Here is a 21,323-nt window from a genome sequence, read left to right as displayed (position 1 = left end):
ACTAAATTGTTTTATCAGTCCTCATGAACACTTCTCTCACATCTTGGCCTTGATTAAGATTTAGGAGAAGACGCGCTAAATACAGTACTCTCTGCTTAATGTTCCTACAAAATCTAACTTGGTTAATCTCAATTTGCTAGTCTGCAAAATAGGAGCCATCAACCCTTTTTATAAATGAGGAGACTGAGTTTCAGAAGTCAAGATACTAAAGTTTAGGTAATATAATTCATAAATTACACAGCTTAGATTCAAAATCATGGTTGGAAATAGCACCATTTGCCCATGACCTTTCCCCTATATGCTGAAAAAAAAAAAAAAACTATGCTAGACAATACTGTCCCCAATTCTAATATGAAAGAAACAAACCAGCTTAAGGATGTAGAGCAAAGAGATTTGGATTGTATGGACAGAGGGATTATGAAGATGTTTTGCTTTATTTTGTTTCTTGTTTGTTTTTTGTTTTTCCTAACTGGAATAAGGTGTATAGTGTGGAGAGATTAAAGAAGGAGGGAAATGAGAAGGCTTAGGTTCATTTTTGAAAAACTGAAATACTAAACGCTTATTTTGCTATTGTTATCTAACATGTATTCAGCATTTACTTACCCAACCTTGATCTAGTACTATTTTAATCACCACTTCTAAGGCTTCTGGAACCACATGGCAGCTGGAACTACACATCAAGTATTCCTCATCTGAGTCCTTAGATATGACAGGATGAGCTCCAGAGGTCCATAAACATAGAAATCGGCAGAGTTTTACCTGTGAGTGCCTTTCTCTGGGAAGAAGTTCAATAGTTCTTTCAGATCATGAAGAGGATCCATGAGATAAAAGTAGTTAAGGAAAGCAAAACTTCTATAGCTTCATATTGCAGTCCTAAGGAATCTTGCCCTTTCTCATGACTTGTATAACCTCAAGCCTGCACTCTCTTTAGGACTTACACATAAAATTTAATCTCCTAATGAATATCAAACTTAAGAGGTTCTATAGCATTGCAAACTCAGCATATAAAAATGTGTGCATGTGCATGCACTGCATACACATTCTCCTCTTCATCTCATATCTCATGTGGTGATAATACCGTCCTCTTCTCATCCATCCAGGAAAGCTGGTACTCATCGTATTATTCCCTCTCTGCTTCTTTCGATCAAACACCAAACACTGCTAATTATATACCTCATAAGAAAAGAAAGAAAGAAAGAAACTGTTGAATCCATTCTCTCTTTCGTAGTTCTATGTTGGCTTTTACAACCTCCTTCCTCTGTGATCTCTTTCAATCATCTACTCCACTTACTTTAAGTGGCTCTTCAAAGATGTTGATACTTCTCATGGCACACAATGTCTACAACAATTTTTCATCTTTCCCAGTATTTTGCCTATACACCTAATATTCCCTTTGCATAACAACATCTTTTGTAGAACAAATTCCCTCTATATTTTTACTTAAACGCTTGCTCTTTGTATTGCACTCATTCTGATTGTAATCAGGTCACGAGATACAAGGCAGAGCAAAGAGATGTCCCAAAGTTGCTCCCAATTCCCTAGATGCACTCAGCTCCCTCCCCATCTGATTTCCCTGCCCACCCCCCCTCGCCGCCCCATATGTCCGAGGTTCTTGGGCTCCCTGGCCCCAGGAATGAGGAAGAGGCCCTGGCGGGGGTCAGCTTATCAGTCAAGTAAATATTGGACCCAAAGAGTTTTGCAGTGATTTATTAGGCAGAGAGAGAAAGAGAGAGAAGTAGAGAGACTCCCACACTGCCATAAGAGAGGAATCTGAAGGGGATGTCTGCACAGGCAGAGAGGGAAAGACAGCTCCCACGTAGTTGTGAGAGTGGAATCCAAGAGAATGAAATCCCCACAGGTAAGGTGCAGTGGAGTTTTACCTTTGAAGTTATTCCCGCCCCCATTCATGTTTTTGTCCAATGAGAGGACATCTTTCAAACTTACTCTGGAGTGATTGGTCTTTGACTCTAATCCCAGATTGGTTGCTTGAGCCCACAACAAAGCCCCTCCTTCCAGGGCTTTTGGGGGGCTTTCTGAACAAAGGAAACTCACTTGGAATTTTACCTTGCTGGCAGGAGGAAAAGTTAGGCAAAGAACTCTAGGTTACCTACCGGATGGGGAGGTGGATGAAGGCATGACACTGGGAAGTTCTTACCTTTGAAACCACGCCCCTTGTGGCCCTGGGAAGAATAGTTAACATAGTCCATCACAATCTTCCTCTCATCCTCCACAAATTTCTATCAAAATTAATGACTCTTTTTTGAAGCCTCCCTGACTGCCCAAGGATGAATTAAATGCCCCTTCTCTGTGCTTCTGTTTAGAGCAGTGGTTCTCAAACTTTAGTTGCAACAGAATCACCTAGAGGACTTGTTAAAACATAAATTGCTGATTCAAGTTCTGATTCCGCAGGTCTTGAGGTGGAACCTGAACAGCTGACCAGGTCAAACAGCTATCATGGAGGACTTAGCTCCACACCCACTGAACTGGGTCAACTCCTGGGTCATTCTGGCTCATACAAATCTCCAGCCAAGATGATGGCTCAACAGGTTACTAAGTAGCAATCTCTGAATAAGGTTTGTTCCGTACCATCAGCCACTCTTCTCAGAAGGGGTTCTAGAACTTGGACAGCATGTAGGGTTATGAATCACTGCCTACCAAGCACCCCTGCCCCAGAGGTATTGATTCATATTACTTTTTTTTTTAACTGAAGTACTGGCATCTCATCGCCTGCAGCAAAATTCACTACTCATAGAAATACTTTTACTGACTTGATCTCCAAATTTTTCATTTGACTGACTTTTAGGAGAGAATTATCAAAGCTGTTAGAGTTGTAACATCTCTGAACTAAAATGATCTGGACATTTTTATTTTCTAGCTTTCAGAAGCAGCAACAAACTGAACAATTATTTGATTCTGCAAGTAATTATGAGTGACAGTGAAGAAAAAAATAGTTTTACAGTTATTTGGAAAACTAATTCATATTTGCAAAGATAAAACCATCCTTTCAAACTGTTGAGAAATATGTCTGTATAAAAAGAAATGATTCAAGATTTTCTTCTTCCATTATTGAATAAATGTATCTAAGAACAGTCAGGCAATTTACCTATTTGAAAAACAAATGTGCTAGCAGATTTCTTAAGAAGGACCTCTTCCGTGGTGCTGACTTTACTAGGGTCATGATGCACTTTACATTACATAGTTGGAAACAAACAGCAGTAGAACTCATTATATCTTAATACCTGATTCTCTGTTTTGAAATTCTTTGAAGGTCATTTTTCTGTTTCAGTTTAAGAAGTCAGAGAAAAAATTTATGTTGCATACCTTTAAAAGATAACTTTTCCATGACCCTAGAGAAACATAAGAACACAAAGGAAGATATTTCTTCTTCCTCTACCCCTCCCCCATTTGAAGATACTCCTTTTTGTTAGCATTTATTAAATCAAACATTCTTTCAAAAACTGTCTTCAACATGTTTCAAATTATGTAGCATGTTTAAGACATTACCTACTTCATTAACATGAATAAATAGGCGTCTCTTACATGATCTGTTCAGTATCTAGTAACTAATGAATGCTAAACATCCTGGACTCTGCATTTCCCCTTTGAGTCAAAGGAGGTGCTTGTCATTTGCCCTCTCAAACATGGATTAGAAAAAGAGCCTCAGCAGCCCCTTTTCTAGCAATCGGTTTCTGCCAGATCTCTTTTAATCTGAACCAGAGTTCGTAACTGGCAGTCTCACTGGATGCCTAAAGGTCCTTCTAACTCTATGGGGTATAGTAACTTCTTTCCTGAATCCCCTCATACTTTAGGCAAACTGGAACCAGCAGGCTTCCATGGACTTCCTAGATGTAACAATGCCTTTATCAAAATCACCTATAATTATGCCCTTGAAGCAGGGCATTTCTGTTTAGTTTTCTTTGTATGGTGCCACACACAGATGTTTACTCAATGCTTTCTAGTGATCCAAATCAGCCTGGTAATTACATTTTCTCAAACTATATTGATGCCAGCATAGATGGTTTTAATTCATGTTTACCTATTGGGGGAATGACCCAAGATTCTCAATAGTGCATCTTTTAAAATGAATTCTTATACCCAACCTCCCAACCTCCTCTACATAGAAAGCTAGTACTCAGTGCCTCATTGCAACAGTCAGGGAAAGGAGAAATATCAGAATATAAAGTCTATTATTACCTGGGTAGGATATATCTTTGGTTTCCACCCAACTTTATACTGTGGTTTTCATCATCAGAAGACTTCTGGCAGTTATGTGACAGAAAAAAAAATCTTACTGCTTTACATACTGTCAATCTATTTCTTCCCTACAAATACTCATTATACTTCTGTAAGTCAGGGTTTAAAATGATCTGAGCCAGGCACGGTGGCTCATGCCTGTAATCCCAGCACTTTTGAGGTCAAGAGATTGAGACTATCCTGGTCAACATGGTGAAACCCCATCTCTACTAAAAATACAAGAAATTAGCTGGGCATGGTGGCACGTGACTGTAATCCCAGCTACTCAGGAGGCTGAGGCAGGAGAATTGCCTGTACCCAGGAGGCAGAGGTTGTGGTGAGCCGAGATTGCACCATTGCACTCTAGCCTGGGTAACAAGAGCGAAACTCCATCTCAAAAAAAAAAAAAAAAAATCTGCATTTACTCTTAAATTTACTTCATAAATAAAATCTCTTATTTCATTTTTTATGTTAATACCTCCTAGTCATGATTTCTTTTCAAAATTCTTCTAGTTTTTTCAAGACTTCAAAATTGAAAGCAGGATTATATCTCTCAAAGCAATAAAGAAACGTATCTTACAGAAGGTTGTTAAGGAAATGTAACTGTTTGACTGTATTATCATGGAGATAAAACATTAAATTTTTTCACTGAATTATATTCTTGACAATCTACTGAATTAGAATCAAGAAAAGTTAAGGGAACTTTAGGCTATTAGTCTCATTTTCTAACACTTATGGACCTGCAAAATAATGCCCAATATTTTTACAATTATTATTTAATTTAGTATCCCCAATAACACTGTTAGGTAGGTATTATTATTTGTAACTTTCAGACAAGAAACTAATGCTCAGAGATGGTAAGTGCTTATCCAAGGTTTTACAGTAATGTTGCAAATAGGAGTATAGATTACATAGGAATCAATGTCATAATAGTGGTGATACTGTTAATGCAATACATTCTAGGAAATAAATTAATATATTATGTCAAAGAATGTAAAACCTGAAAGTAGGTCATTTTTATAGTTAATAAATTTCTTAATTTCTTCCTATTTCTGCCTTTATTAAATTTAAGGTCATCCTCCAAGGACTCATACACTAGAGTTAAAAGTTTGATGTCATACCACAAAGGAGTCAATTTTTCTAAGTATGAATTTCTCATTGATATGTATGCATAAGAAGAAAAGAACACTGTCAGCATTTAAGAGATGTTTTTGAAAAGAAAAAAAAAATTATTCTTCACAGAATAGAGCACAGCAGACATAGTGTTACTGACCATCATAAATTACTTCCTAGCAAGGAAGCACTTGTTCTTCCTTTGTTCTTTTTCCTGTAGTAAAGTCAAGTCAGAGTATGTTGAGTCATTTCATAGTGTTCTTTTTTATCTGGGTATTGCTCACCTTACAAGTAATAACTTCTCCCAGCTGCCTTGTTGACTATTTTCTATGTGCCTGCTGTCATATAAGGTGCTCCTGTCTTCACAAAAATTTCATAAGGTCAGTATTATTATCCACCCATTCTCACTGCAGCAACAACTAATGAAGCAACTGAAATATAAAAGGATCCCCAGTAAGGAAGAATCCTAGAATTTGAACCCAGTCTTCTAAGGTTTATGATTTCAAGTCTGAAAAATTCAAGCAACCTTATGTAGCTGACCAAATAGAAGAATTTAATACCATTATTTTACATGCTGAGAATTCCAAAGGAAAGAAATACCTTGTAAATTGTATCAAAGGCAAATTGATTAGAAGTAATAGCCATTAGTTGGAAATTGTCCCCCAAGCAGAAGGTAGCTGGATATAAATAATGCTGCACTGCTTATACTAACCCAGATTTCATGCACCCATCCTTCTTGCCCACCATGCTTTCGCTCTCTTCCTATTCCTAATCCCCTCATTACCTTATATTTTCATGTATCACCTATGCATTTTCCTCTAGATATTAATTATCTTTGTCTTATTTCTCTTGTCACAAAATGAACTTATATATCATATAGGTTTTTTGAACCCCTAATATCTGAGACAGGTCTCAGTTAATTTAGAAAGTTTGTTTTGCTGAGGTTGAGGATGTGGACCCATGACACAGCCTCAGGAGGTTCTGATAACCTGTGCCCAAAGTGGTTGGGGCACAGCTTGGTTTCATACTTTACAGTGAGACATAGGACATCAATCAATACATGTAAGATGTACATTGGTTTCATTCAGAAAGGCCAGACAACCAGAAACAGGGAGGGAACTTTCAGGTCACAGGGAGGTGAGAGGCAAATGGTTGCATTCTTTTGTGTTCCTGATTAGCCTTTCCAAAGGAGGCAATCAGATGTGCATTTATCTCAATCAGCAGAAGGATGACTTTGAATAGAATAAGTCAGCAGTTAAAAGCTATTGGCCCTGTTTCAGTCCAGGAAACTTTTCTTTTGAGCTACTGACAGCTTTTAACAATTAAAATACACTCCTGTGAACAATATTTGGAGGATATTTGTTTCTCTCTACCCAATTTCTCCAGAATTTGGAAACAATTGTGAGCATTCTTAACTTATGGCAATATAGTTATTTGCATAAGAGTCTGTTTCCATTTGAACAAAATTTGGTTCACAGGAGTATACTTTACTTAATTGCTAAAGCTGTTAATAGCTTAAAAGAAAAGTTTTCTTGACCCTAAGCAGTTCCCAGCTTGACTTTTCCCTTTAGCTTAGAGATTTGGGGACCCCAATATTCATTTTTCTTTCACATTTCCCCCCTTTTGTTTTTAAAATATTTTGAAGAAAGCATTTTAATAGAAAATGAGTTTCTTGTCTCAGTCTGTCTGATCTCTCATGGCTAGGATGGTTTATTTCTAGACAGGTAGGTTCTGAGCTACTAGGAAAGCTCATTTTTAGCAGGTTGTGAACTCTCATATCCTATAAAAACAAAATCGAGGAAGAAAAGGAGAAAAACAACAACAAACAAAAGAACAATCCTGGAAAATTAATATAGGCCACATTACTCTGAAGTCCATACATCAGTAAGCAGGTATGAAAATGGCTTATGTATGTAAATAGGTTGCTGTTATTTTCTTCTAAAATTTAAATTGACTAGCTTCAGTTCAAAGGGCATTAAGAAAGCACAGCTTAATTTTTAGTGATTTTAAGTTAGAAAAAAATGGAGGAAAAAAGGAAAAGAAAGAAGAAAATAATTGAAAACAGTATTTTGAAGATATATAGCCAGGAAAAATTAGAATTTAGTCCAAACTATAGAAAATAATAAAATTTGAAAAACATTAGACAAGACTAGAATATAACAACAGGTGTGCTATAATGTTTGAAACATATTTTTTCTCCTCCAGTTTCCCGTTTTTGCTAAAGACAAATTATGTTAGGACCAATTTGCTTTGTTATACTTGGTCAGATTATTTGTATAAAGTGCAGCAAGGATAATTATTTTTTACACAGGGTTTTTTAATTGGCTTTGATGCAACTTTGTTTCGTAGAAGGAATCTCAGATAAGACTTGTTTAAAGTGGAGCCCAGCCATGGATTTGTACCATAAAACACCTATGAGTTGAGGGAATTTTGCTCCTCTTGAGGCCCCAAGATAACTTGGGGCTTCTACATCTATCAGAAAGTGACATTCTTTACTTGCCACAGTTCAGGAACCCTGTACAGGAACTATGTAGACAAGATATGAGGCCAATTTTCTCACAGGGCTTTTTATTGGCTGTATAAGTCAAGTTGGATTTCTTAAAGGAAAACACATCATTTCATGCAAAGCCTTGGTAAAATAAGCAGTTTCTCCAGTCGTGTCTTGTTACAAATGAAAACAGACTCATTTCACTTATGAACCTAACTACATTGCTATAAGTTAAGACTAATCACAAATAGTTTCTAAGTTCTAGAGAAATCAGGTAGACAGATACAAATATGCTCCAACTTTTGTTCACAGAAGTCTACTTTACTTAATTGTTAAAAGCTGTAAATAGGATAAAAGAAAAGTTTCCTTAACTCTGAAAAACAAAATAAAGAATCAGAAGCATTTTAAGTAAAAGGTCAAAAAGATTACTTCAGTCTTCTATTATTTCCATACATGCAGTTAATTCATGTTTTGCTTGATATTTATGAACATGTCAGCTATCCATAAGTCCTGAAAGTTTTTTCTCTATTCTGATGTTACAATCTCCAAAGTTATCAGAAACATACATTTAAGAGCACTTGTTAGAGTTTTGGAGATATTTATAAAACCACCTTCTAAAGAGGACCAAAACAAGACAACAATTATATATGGATGACAAAAAGGTTTAGGGCAGCCACAGTCAAAGGCACTATTGCTGAGGAAATTTGTTACCTCTGTGGCACACAATAATTTAATATTATAATTATAATTATTACTGATATCCAGTAAGTCATATCAGAATTATAGGAATTTCCCATTATTTTGGAACACATACCAATAACATATTTATACAAATACAGCTCAAAGAAAGCCAAATAACATTTCATATTTGACAATGCTTCCTATGTAATTTGTATAACAGATTAACTAAATGTATCATTTTTAAACCTTAGGGAATTTAAAATCGTAAAGGATTAATTAGGTCAAAAAGGATATAATTTATAATTTGATTTTGGAAAGTTTGTCAAATATCAAAGGTTTAAAACACTTGCAACTCCACAGCTTCTGCATGGGGAAAGAAACAGTCATGAGAGTGAATCGGCAACCAACAGAATGGAAAAAAAATTTTGCAATCTACCCGTCTGACAAAGGACTAACATCCAGAATCTACAAAGAACTAAAACAGATTTACAAGAAAAAAACAAGCCCATTCAAAAATGGATGAAGAATAGGAACAGACACTTTACAAAAGAAGACATACATGAGGCCAACAAACATATGAAAAAATGCTCATCATCACTGGTCATTAGAGAAATGCAAATCAAAACTACATTGAGATACCATCTCACGCCAGTTAGAATGGTGATCATTAAAAAACCTGGAGACAACAGATGCTGGAGAGGATGTGGAGAAATAGGAACACTTTACACTGTTGGTGGGAGTGTAAATTAGTTCAGCCATTATGGAAGACAGTGTGGTGATTCCTCAAGGACCTAGAAATAGAAATTCCATTTGACCCAGCAATCCCATTTCTGGGTACATATCCAAAGGATTATAAATCGTTCTACTATAAGGACACATCCACATGAATGTTCATTGCAGCACTGTTCACAATAGCAAAGACCTGGAACCAACCTAAGTACCCATCGATGATAGACTGGACTGGGAAAATGTGGCATATATACACCATGGAACACTATGCAGACATAAAAAACGATGAGTTCGTGTCCTTTGTAGGGACATGGATGAACCTGGAAACCATCATTCTCAGCAAACTGACAGAAGAACAGAAAATCAAACACCAGATGTTCTTACTCATAGTTGGGTGTTAAACAGTGAGAACACATGGACACAGGGAGGGAAGCATCACACACTGGGGTCTGTCAGGGGGAAATAGGGGAGGGACAGTGGGGGTGGGGAGTTGGGGACAGATAGCATGGGGAGAAATGCCAGATATAGGTGATGGGGAGGATGGCAGCAAATCACACTGCCATGTGTGTGCCTATGCAACAATCTTGCATGTTCTTCACATGTACCCCAAAACCTAAAATGTAATAAATAAATAAATAAAAAAAAACACTTGCCATCACAAAATAGGATCAGAGGTCATTGTCAAATAAGTCATCCATTTAACCAAACTGGTTACTCAAGGATTTAAAAAAAAAAAAAAGCCTTTATTCTTTGAGCTAGGAGACTTAATTTTCCAAAAAATAAACCCTAATAAATAGCAGCATGAAGCCAATCAAATTTGTTTTTCAAAATTTTACATAAATAATATATAAAATTTTAATCTTGACCATAAGATATAACTTCCATAAGCCTTTATAACCTTTATAAGCTTTATTAAAGTGTTGGTTAATGCTTCATAAAACCTTATTAATCTGACACAAGGCCCATAAGTTGGTCTTGCATCAGTGTGCCTTTGACATTAATGGTTAAATTTGTAGAGAAACTGAACTTCTCTCTCAAAATCAGCGTTTACAATCTCATTTGCCTTCTGTGATACTTCCTGGGCTGTGAGGAGTTGAATAGCTTTAATTTCAAGACTTATATCTCAGGAATACAGTCTATTTTGATTGGTATCTTCTACTGGGCCCGAAGATGAGGCTTTAATTGCTGTCAGTGTTTAAGATTTAGCAAGATTTAATGTCCTTTTTAGACCCATGAGTCAAAGCCCTGTAACTCAATGTCACAGGATGTTAAAAGCACATTAAGAAAAATACATGGATGTAATAACCTTAATTTTAGAAAAAAAAATAATTATCTCAGTTTTTCCTAAGCAAACCAAATTTGATCCATTCTGTAGACACAATTCAGGCTCTTTCACCAGCCACACCTGTCATCACCCAATGAGCCTATGAACAAAGTGGCCTTGGTGGCAGGGGTGAAGGTTACACATGAGCTCAGCAACATGAACTTCCATTTACCAGGGCTCACCTGGCTATGACTGTGACTGAGTGCCCAGTTAGCCAGCAGCAGAAACCAATACCAAGCCCTTGATATGGCACTATTCCTTGAGGTGATCAGCCAGCTACCTGGTGGCAGGTTCATTATATTCAACTGCTTCCATCTTGGAAAGGGCAGAGGTTTGTTCTCACTGTAATAGACACTTACTCTAGATATGGGTTTGCCTATCCTGCACACAATTCTTCTGCCAAGACTACCATCTGTGGACTCATGAAATACCTTATCCACCAACATGGTATTCCTCACAGCATTGCCTCTGACCAAGACACTTACTTTACAGGTAAAGAAGTGCAGCAGTGGGTTCATGGTCATGGACTTCACTGATCTTATCATGTTTCCCATGATGCTGAAGTAGCTGGATTGATAGAATGGTGGAATGGCCCTGTGAAGTCACAATTACAATGCCAACTAGGTGACAATACTTTGCAGGGCTGGTGAAAAGTTCTCCAAAAGGCCATGTATGCTCTGAATCAGTGTCCAATATACGGTACTGTTTTTCTCAAAGTCAGGATTCACAGGTCCAGAAATCAAAGGGTGTAAGTGGAGTGGAACCTCTCACCATCACCCCTAGTGATCTTCTAGCAAAATTTTTGCATCTTGTTCCCATGACATTACATTCTGCTGGCCCAGAGGTCTTAGTTCCAGAGGAAAGAATACTGCTACCCTGAGGCACAACAATCCCATTGAAGTAGAAGTTTCAATTGCCACCTGGACACTTTGGGTTCCTCCTGCCTTTAAGACAACAGGCTAAGAAGGGAGTTACAATGTTGTCTGGGGTGATTGACCCAGACTGGAAATCATTCTACTACTCCATAGCAGAGGTAAGGAAGAGTGTGCATGGAATACAAGAGATCTGTTAGGGTGTCTCTTAGTATTACCATGCCCTGTGATTAAGGTCAATGGGGAAACTAAGTTTGGGTCACTCTACCAGGAAAAAACAAAAAGTTACCTGCTGAGATACTTGCTAAAGGCAAAGGAAATACAGAATGAGTAGTAGAAGATGGTAATCATCAATACCGGCTGCGTGACCAGCTGACAAAATAAGGACTGCAGTTGTCATGAGTAAAAACGTGTTTGTACATTGTACAAAGAAATATCTTCTTGTACTAAGAAAATTCTTAATTTTGTTAACTTTTCCTTCAACATATGGTACAAGGTTTATTGACTTCATATCAGTATTTGAGTATTGTTAACTTTATGTGATAGTGTTTGAGTTGGGGATTGGTGCATTCCAGTTGTATGAAGGATAGTTGTATTGTGTTAGGTGTAATCATGACCTTATTATTGTCTTTATTTGAAGATTATATATGATCTCAGGAGGTGTGTATAGGTACAAGTTGACAAAAGGTGGACATGTGATGGCTAATACTAAGTGTCAACTTGATTGAATTGAAGGATACAGTATCGATCCTGTATGTGTCTGGGAGGGTGTTGCCAAAGGAGATTAACATTTAAGTCAGTGCGCTGGGGAAGGCAGACCCACTCTTAATTGAGTGGGCACCATCTAATCAGCCACCAGCCAATATAAAGCAGGCAGAAAAATGTGAAGTGACAAGATGGGCCTAGCCTCCCAACCTACCTCTTTCTCTTGTGCTAGATGCTCTCTGTCCTTGAACATCAGAATCCAAGTTCTTCAGTTTTGGTACTCAAGACTGGCTTTCCTTGCAGTAAGCTGGAGACTCAGGAGAGTTGAGTTGGAACTCTCAATTTTACTTCTAGGAACACTGTGATTAATAAGACAATGCCAGAGTGCTACACGAGTCAGACTATTCTGATTGCCGCTTCACCACTGCTGTCCATTACAAGAGCTATGCTCACCTTGCCTTTGATGGTTGAATGCCATCACTTGGCCCCTGTCACCTCTGGATTCAATTATTACCAATGTATTTAAATTTTGTAGTTGAGTGACTGCAGTTTCCATCATTAGATCTGACATACAGAGATGAGCAAGTACAGGGCCCTTCAATGATGCAGGTGCTGCCCTCACAAATTTATTTCAGAAGGCATTGGTCAAGGTTGTATCTTCTGGACCCTCCCAGCTGGGATGGTAGGTCTAAAGTGACTAATCCACTCCACCATCCCAATCTCACTATGTCTTTAGATCTCTTCCTCTACATTAAACCAAGAGAGATCAGGCATTTCCAGCTTGCTCACAGTTGGCCATCTTTTAATCCATATTTTAGCTAACCAAGCAAATAAGCTATTACACACTTTTTTAATTCCCTGAGCTACAACATTAAATGCAGAGTCCCTACTTAGTGGGCCTAAATCAGTAAATTCAGCCTGATCCAACTCTATGTTTTTTCTACCATTATCCCATACCTTTAATACCTATTCCCATGCTTGTTCTCCAGATTGCTGTTTATATAAATTACGGAACTCAAACAGTTCTTTTTTGAGTGTAGCATTTCTCATGCATCAGATTCTCAACCTCACCTTTAGGAGCCTACCAGGACTTTAGCATAGTTATAGATTTAGAAGCAAACAGAGAAAAAAACAAACAAACAAACAGACAAACAAAAAAGAAGCAAGCAGAGGTGTTGGGGATGGCTTCTGAGGAGAATCAACATTATCTCACCTGGGAACTGCCTCAGGGGAGGTCATCACTGTTGCTTTAGGCAGAGCAGGGTTTATCTCCTCAGATAAAGGTGGAAAGTCTGGGAGGGGATGTTGCCACTACTGGGGTTGGGGAAGCTGTTAGTTCTGGCAAAAAAAAAAAAAAAAAAAGTCCATCAGAGTTTACAAACTCAGGTTCCCCAGCTTCATCAGAGTCTTCCCACATGTCCCCATTCCAAGTTGCAGGGCCTCATTCTTTTCCAGTCAATGCCCTCACTTTTATAGTACACTGGCAAGGCTGTGCATGAATGTTTTGTTGCAGGTCAGCCACTCACATGATAAGAGCTTCTGTCTGTTTTCCACAATTCTAGCTCTTTCTCTATAGTAGATAATACTCTCACTCAGGGCAATCTTAGCAGGTTTGAGGCTCAGTATCTGCTTTTGAAGCTGGGAGACAGTATTCCTGAGTTCATCATTTTCTTTTATCAGTTTGTCCACTGAACTTAGGAACAACCAACCAGCTTCATTATGTTTCTTGGTTCTCCATATATAATCAAAGGTATTATGTATAGAGTCACTAAATTTCTTGCCTCTTATGAGCAGTGAATCAGGAGTGCCAAATGCATCTATTTTGCCTAACTCTTTAAACACTTCATGCCAAAGACTATCAGTGTTCTCCATACTATTAGAGGTAGTCTTTAAGCACTCTTGGGTCTAACCGTATTAAGGAGCCAACTCCTGAAACTCCAAAACCTATGAAAGAATTCCATCCTTAATATTCTGTTTCTCTAGAGCCACTCTTGGTACCAAGATCTGTATGAGTCAGGGTTCTCTTAGAGGGACAGAATTAATAGGATATATACATATCCTATTAAGTTGATAGCTAATACACTCATATATATATATATATATGTGTGTGTGTGTGTGTGTGTGTGTGTGTGTGTGTGGCATACATATAAGTAGCATTGCTTTATTTTTATATAATTTTTAAAATATTTTATTTATATTTTAGAGATGAGGTCTCACTTTATTATTGCCCAGGATGGTCTCAAACTTTGGGCTTCAACTTATCTCCCTGTCATGGCTTCCAAAAGTGCTGATATTACAGGCATGGGCCACCATGCCAAGCCCAGCATCCATTCTTCTTTTTCTTCCTTTCTTTTTTGTCTTTTTAAAATTTTTTTCTCACATATAGTCATTTCCAACCAGCATGCATTCTTAACAGAACAAGAAATCATGTCAGTTTATAAAGTCAAGAGAGACTTCTAAAACAAGAATGTTGTTATTGAGGCAGATGACTGGAGGAAATATTTTAAAAAGCCAACCAGCAGAATGCCTTGGTATCCCTGGGTGACTAAATTCCTGATACCTTAACAGCTTCTGATATTTATTTTCACTGAAAATAAAAATGTAAATGAGAATATCACCTAAAATAAAAGAAAGGCCCCACTAAATTCCTTGTACCTTAACAGTTTCTTATGTTTATTTTCACCTAAAATTAAAATGTAAATGAGAATCTTACCTTAAATAAAAGGCCCCAAAATAGGCTGTCTGAAAGCTGAGGAGAAAGGAGAGCCAGTCTGAATCCCAAAACTGAATAACTTGGAGTCCCATGTTCGAAGGCAGGAAACAGCCAGCATGGGAGAAAGATGTAAGCTGAGAGGTTAGGCCCCTCTCATTGCTTTAAATTTTTCTGCCCACTACATATTAGCTTGCAGCTGATTAGATGGTGCCCACCTGATTAAAGGTAGGTCTGCCTTTCCTATCCCACTGAATCAATGTTAGTTTCCTTTGGCAACACCCTCACAGGTTGAGACCATCCTGGGCAATAATTAACACCCTCACAGACACACCCAGGATCAAGATTACATCCTTCAATTCAATCAAGTTGACAGCCAGTATTAACCATGGAAACAGGATTAATATATATAGCAATCCTTATGTGAAGTGCTTGGAAGAAGAAATGTTGAATATTTTGGATTTTTTCAGGTTTTGGAATATTTGCATATTCATAGTGAGATATTTTGGAAATGGAACCCAAGTCTAAACATAAAATTTATTTATGTTTTATATGTACTTATACACAAAGCTTAAAGGTAATTTTACACAATATTTTAAATAATTTCACACATAAAACAAAATTTGTGCACACTAAACCTGTTTAGCACCAGTGTCACTATCTCAGTCACTCATAGACAATCTGTGGTTCTTTGGCATCACCATCATTCCCGATGCTGAATTTATATGCTACTGATAAGCAATTATTTTCTTATATTTATTCACACATAATTAGTTAACAGTGAAAAATATGACATACTATTAACACAGTGAAAAAATAATGTGTTTAGTGAAACTAAGCAGCACAGAGGCATCAGCAGAATACCTGTATCAGCTATTAAGCCGCAACAGCCAACAAAGGCAAGCCTTCAGTGTCCATCCACGATGCTGTGCTATTATTAAAAGGTTACTGCATTTAAGGTTAATATTGTTATGTGTGAATTTGATCCTGCCATTGTGATACTAGCTGGTTATTTTGCCTGTTAGTTGATGCAGTTTCTTTATAGCATTGATGGTCTTTACAATTTGATATGTTTTTGCAGTGGCTGGCACCAATTCTTCTTTTCCATGTTTAGTACTTCCTTCAAGAGCTCTTGAAAGGCAAGCCTAGTGGTGACAAAATCTCAGCATTTGCTTGTCTGTAAAGGATTTTATTTCTCCTTCACTTATAAAGCTTAGTTTGGTTGGATATGAAATTCTGGGCTGAAAATTCTTTTCTTTAAGAATGTCGAATGTTGGCCCCTACTCTCCTCTGGCTTGTAGGGTTTCAGCCAAGAGATCTGCTATTAGTCTAATCGGCTTCCCTTTGTGTGTAATCTGACCTTTCCCTGGCTGCCCCTAGCACTTTTTCCTTCATTTCAGCCTTGGTAAAGCTGACGATTAAGTGTCCAGCAGTTGCTCTTCTTAAGGAGTATTGCTAATGGGCTAAATGCCCCAATTAAAAGACACAGACTGGCAAACTGGATAAAGAGTCAAAAATCCATTGGTGTGCTGTATTCAACAGACTCATCTCACGTGCAGAGACACACATAGGCTCAAAATAAAAAGCTGAAGAAATATTTACCAAGCAAATGGAAAGAAAAAAAAAAGCATGGGTTGCAATCCTAGTCTCTGAGAAAAACAGACTTTAAACCAACAAAGATCAAAAGATACAAAGAAAGGCATTACATAATGGTAAAGGAATCAATGCAACAAGAAGAGCTAGCTATCCTAAATATATGCACATAATACAGGAGCACCCAGATTCATAAATCAAGTTCTTACAGACAAAGAGACTTGGACTCCCACACAATAATAGTGGGAGATTTTATCACCCACTATCAATATTAGATAGATCAACGAGACAGAAAATTAACAAGAATATTGAGGACTTGAACTCAGCTATGGACCAAGCCGACCTAAGAGACATCTACAGAACTCTCCACCCCAAAACCACAGAATATACATTCTTCTCAGAACCACATCTCACTTATTCTAAAATTGACCACATAATTGGAAGTAAAACACTCCTCAGCAAATGCAAAAGAAGGAAAATCATAACCAACAGTCTCTAAGACCACAATGCAATCAAATTAGAACTCAGGATTAAAAAACTCACTCAAAACTGTGCAGCTACATGGAAACTGAACAATCTGCTCCTGAAATACTACAGGATAAACAACAAAATAAAGGCAGAAATAAAGATGTTCTTTGAAATCAATGAGAACAAAGATGCAACATACCAGAATTTCTGGGACACATTTAAAGCAGTGTCTAGAGAAAATTTATAGCACTAAATGCCCACAAAAGAAAGCCAGAAAAATGCACCCGAACATCACAAGAGAACTAGAGAAGCAAGAGCAAACAAAATCAAAGTTAGCAGAAGACAAAAAATAACAAAGATAAAAGCAGAACTGAAGGAGATAGAGACACAAAAATCCTTCAAAAAAATCAGTGAATCCAGGAGCTCCTTTTTGAAAAGATCAACAAAATAGATAGACTTCTAGACAGACTAATAAAGAAGAAAAGACAGAGGGATAAAATAGACACAATGAAAAATGATAAAGGGGATATCATCACTGATCCCACAGAAACACAAACTACAATCAGAGAATACTACAAATACCTCTATACAAATAAATCAGAAAATATAAAAGAGATGGACAAATTCAGGACACTTACACCCTCCCAAGACTAAACCAGGAAGAAGTTGAATTCCTGAATAGACCAGCTACATGTTCTAAAATTGAGCAGCAATTAATAGCCTACCAATCAAAAAAGTCCAGGACCAGATGGTTTCACAGACGAATTCTACCAGACGTAGAAAGAGAAGTTAGTACCATTCCTTCTGAAAGTATTCCAAACAATGGAAAAAGAGGCAATCCTCCTTAAATCATTTTATGAGGCCAACATCATTCTGATACAAAAACCTGTCAGAAACACAACAAAAAAAGAAAATTTCAGGCCATTATCCGTGATGAACATCAATGTGAAAATCCTCAATAAAATACTGGCAAATCAAATCTTGCAGCACATCAAAAAGCTTATCCACCATGACCAAGTCAGTTTCATCCCTGGGACGCAAGGCTGGTTCAATATATGCGAATCAATAAACATAATCCATCACGTAAACATAACCAAAGATAAAAACTACATGATTATCTCAATAGATGCAGAGAAGGCCTTCGACAAAATTCAACAGCACTTTATGCTAATAACTCTCAATAAATTAGGTATTGATGGAACATATCTCAAAATAGTAAGAGCTATTTATGACAAACCCACAGCCAGTATCATACTGAATTAACAAAAACTGGAAGCATTTTTTTTGAAAACCAGCATTACCAAGATGCCCTCTCTCACCACTCCTATACAACATAGTATTGAAAGTTCTGGTTGGGGCAATCAGGCAAGAGAAAGAAATAAAGGGTAATCAAATGGGAAAAGAGGAAGTCAAATTGTCTCTGCTTGCAGATGACATGATTGTATATTGAGGTGACCCAATATTCTCAGCCCCAAATCTCCTTACTCTGATAAGCAACTTCAGCAAAGTCTCAGGATACAAAATTAATGTGCAAAAACTACAAGCATTTCTATACACCAATACCAGACAAACAGAAAGCCAAATCATGAGTGAACTTTCATGCACAATTGCTAAAAAGAGAATGAAATACCTAGGAATATAACTACAAGGGACGTGAGGAACCTCTTCAACCACTATAAACCACTGCTCAAGAAAATAAGAGAGAACACAAACAAATGGAAAAACATTCCATGTTCATGGTTAGGAGGTATCAATATCGTGAAGATGATCATGCTGCCCAAAGTAATTTATAGATTCAATGCTAACCCCATCAAGCTACCATTGACTTTCTTCACAGAATTGGAAAAACCTACTTTAAATTTCATATGGAACCAGAAAGAGTCCACATAGCTAAGACAATTCTAAGCAAAAAGAACAACCTGGAGGCATCACACAACTTGACTTCAAACTATACTACAAGGCTACTACAGTAATCAAAACAGCATGGTATTGTACCAAAACAGGTACATAGACCAATAGAACAGAATAGAGCCCTCAGAAATAATGCCACACATCAAAATCATCTGATCTTTGACAAACCTGACAAAAACAAGCAATAGGGAAGAGATTCCCTATTTAATACATGATGTTGGGAAAACTGGCTTAGCCCTATGCAGAAAACTGAAACTGGATCCCTTCCTTACACCTTACACAAAAATTAATGCAAGATGGATTAAAGACTTAAACAAAAGGCCTAAAACCATAAAAACCCTAGAAGAAAACCTAGGCAATACCATTCAGGACATAGGCATGGGCAAAGATTTTATTACTAAAACACCAAAAGCAATGGCAACAAAAGACAAAATAGACAAATGAGACCTAATTAAACTAAAGAGCATCTGCACAGCAAAAGAAACTGTCATCAGAGTGAACAGGCAACCAACAGAATGGAAAAAAATTTTGTAATCTACCCATCTGACAAAGGGCCAATATTCACAGTCTACAAAGAACTTAAACAATTTACAAGAAAAAAAACAACCTCATCAAAAAGTGGACACAGGATATGAACTGACACTTCTCAAAAGGTGACATTCATGCAGCCAAGAAACTTGAGAAAAAAAGTTCATCATCACTGGTCATTAGAGAAATGCAAGTCAAAACCACTGTGAGATACCATCTCACACCAGTTTAAATGGTGATCATTCAAGAGTCAGGAGACAACAGATGCTGGAGAGGATGTGGAGAAATAGGAATGGTTTTACACTGTTGATGGGAGTGTAAATTAGTTCAACCATTGTGGAAGACAGTGTGGCAATTCCTCAAGGATGTAGAACTAGAAATACCATTTGACCCAGCAATCCCATTACTGAGTATATACCCAAAGGATTATAAATCATCCTACTATAAAGACACATGCACACATATGTTTATTGCAGTACTGTTCACAATAGCAAAGACTTGGAATCAGTGCCAATCATTAATAGACTAGATAAAGAAAATGTGGCACATATACACCATGGAATACTATGCAGCCATAAAAAAGGTTGAGTTCATGTCCATTGCAGGGGCATGGATGAAGCTGGAAACGATCACTCTTAGCAAACTAACACAAGAACAGAAAACTAAACACCTCATGTTTTCACTAATAAGTGGGAGTTGAACAATGAGAACACATGGACACAGCTAGGGGAACATCCACACTGGGGCCTGTCAGGGAGTGGGGGCTTAGGGGAGGGATAGCACTAGGAGAAATACCTAATGTAGATGGCGGAGTGATGGATGCAGCAAACTACTATGGCATGTGTGTACCTATGTAACAAACCTGCACATTCTGCCCATGTATCCCAGAACTCAAAATATAATAATTTTTAAAAGGCTAAAAAAATGTTACTGCATACTGTTTTTATTTTTTAGGTGAAAATAAACATCAGAGGCTGTTAAGGCACCAGGAATGTAGTCACCTAGGGATACCAAGGCATTCTGCTGGTTGGCTTTTTAAAATGTTTCTTCAGTCATCTGCCTCAATAACAATGTTCTTGTTTTAGAAGTCTCTCTTTGACTTTATAAACTGACATGATGATTTCTTGTTCTGTTAAGAATGCATGCTGGTTGGGAATGACTATATGTGGGAAAAAAATTTAAAAAGACAAAAAAAGGGGGCATGCAGAATGCATGCTAGGCCTGCTGTGGTGGCCCATGCCTGAAATACCAGCAATTTGGGAAGCCATGACTGGGGGATCACTTGAGGCCCAAAGTGTGAAACCAGCCTGGGCAATAATAAAGCAAGACCTCATCTCTACAAATAAAAATATAAATAAAATAAAATAATAAAAAAGAAGGCACATGCTCTAGTCTTTCAATAAGCCCATAACACGTTCACCACGTCACCTACAGGCACTTTTTCTACAGCGTTAACGTAATCCTCATCATCACTATTATCACAATCACATCGATTCAGAAACGTTAGAATGAACAAATGAAGCTTCATTTCCGGTGTTAAAAACTTCAATATTCACTTCTTCCAGCTTACTGATGAACTCTGAAGGTGTATTTTTTTTCTATATGTAAAGAGGTCAGACATTATTTCCTTCTCACTTGACACATGGAATCCTTCAAAGTCATCACCTTGTTCATCATCATCCCTGAACGTGAGTTGCAGGCCAGAGATTGTGCCAGCCATGCGTAACTGTGTCTTTTGTCACTGTGAGGCAAGAACTGGCCATAGAATATAAGGTATCCTTTATGTTAAATTTTTTTTTCTAAGTCTTCCACATCCATGCCACTGTTCACTGCCACTCACATGCTGTTCAATAAACTGGTCTTATATTTACTCTTCATAAATCTAAGGATACCTTAATTACATGGCTAAATTAATGAAGTCATAGTTGAGGAGAAGTACATGATGTAAACATTATTTTTTATCGGAAT

The 21,323-nt window shown here is 37.4% G+C and overlaps 1 pseudogene; it reads right to left on the bottom strand.

Moving 5' to 3' along the window:
* Positions 1-21,075, bottom strand: part of LOC100386033 (protein LSM14 homolog A-like) — a 28,656-nt pseudogene extending 7,581 nt beyond the window's left edge.
* Positions 21,076-21,323: the final 248 nt, after the last annotated feature.

This window comes from Callithrix jacchus, chromosome 4, assembly GCF_049354715.1.
Source record: "Callithrix jacchus isolate 240 chromosome 4, calJac240_pri, whole genome shotgun sequence".
In the NCBI taxonomy this organism is placed as follows: domain Eukaryota; kingdom Metazoa; phylum Chordata; class Mammalia; order Primates; family Cebidae; genus Callithrix; species Callithrix jacchus.
Note: the sequence above shows the minus strand (reverse complement) of the source record. Positions and strands in the feature narration are given on the sequence as shown.